Source organism: Perkinsus marinus, assembly GCF_000006405.1.
Source record: "Perkinsus marinus ATCC 50983 genomic scaffold scf_1104296948510, whole genome shotgun sequence".
NCBI lineage: Eukaryota > Perkinsozoa > Perkinsida > Perkinsidae > Perkinsus > Perkinsus marinus.
This window is the reverse complement of record NW_003210158.1, coordinates 1-837: the sequence shown is the minus strand read 5'-3', so window position 1 is coordinate 837 and position 837 is coordinate 1. Positions and strand designations below refer to the sequence as shown.

The 837-nt window shown below is 48.6% G+C and overlaps 2 non-coding genes across 2 annotated transcripts; both read right to left on the bottom strand.

The window, feature by feature from the left end:
• Positions 1-169: 169 nt before the first annotated feature.
• Positions 170-243, bottom strand: Pmar_PMAR018726. Its single transcript has one exon. It is a non-coding gene; the product is annotated as a tRNA-Arg (tRNA).
• A 241-nt stretch (positions 244-484) lies between these two features.
• On the bottom strand, positions 485-558 carry Pmar_PMAR018725. Its single transcript has one exon. It is a non-coding gene; the product is annotated as a tRNA-Arg (tRNA).
• Between the last annotated feature and the right edge of the window lie 279 nt (positions 559-837).

The window sequence follows — 837 nt, the reverse complement described above, 5'->3', positions numbered from 1 at the left end:
ATCCGTCAGGATACGTGAGCGGAATTCGGATTGCTCAGGTACAGCCGTTGGTGCGCACCACTATCTCATGTGCTTGCCTTCAGCGTCTTGTGCAAACTAGTTGGAGCTTCACATCGGATGCCCGATTTCGTTGACGTAGGATAGATGAAGAGGAAATGAGATTGATGTATACCCGATGCAGGATTCGAACCTACGACCATCTGCTCCGTAGGTAGACATTCTATCCAGCTGAACTAATCGGGCGATGAAGCTAGTCACTTTGATTGATATTAAAGTTGAATACTCTTCCGAAATGGTTTAGGCGGTAATTGGTCAATCCGTCAGGATCTGTGAGCGGAATTCGGATTGCTCAGGTACAGCCGTTGGTGCGCACCACTATCTCATGTGCTTGCCTTCAGCGTCTTGTGCAAACTAGTTGGAGCTTCACATCGGATGCCCGATTTCGTTGACGTAGGATGGATGAAGAGGAAGTGAGATTAATGTATACCCGATGCAGGATTCGAACCTACGACCATCTGCTCCGTAGGCAGACATTCTATCCAGCTGAACTAATCGGGCGATGAAGCTAGTCACTTTGATCGATATTAAAGTTGAATACTCTTCCGAAATGGTTTAGGCGGTAATTGGTCAATCCGTCAGGATACGTGAGCGGAATTCGGATTGCTCAGGTACAGCCGTTGGTGCGCACCACTATCTCATGTGCTTGCCTTCAGCGTCTTGTGCAAACTAGTTGGAGCTTAATATCGAGTGGCCGATTCAGGATGCGTGAGCGGAATTCGGATTGCTCAGGTACAGCCGTTGGTGCGCACCACTATCTCAAGTGCTTGCCTTCAGCGT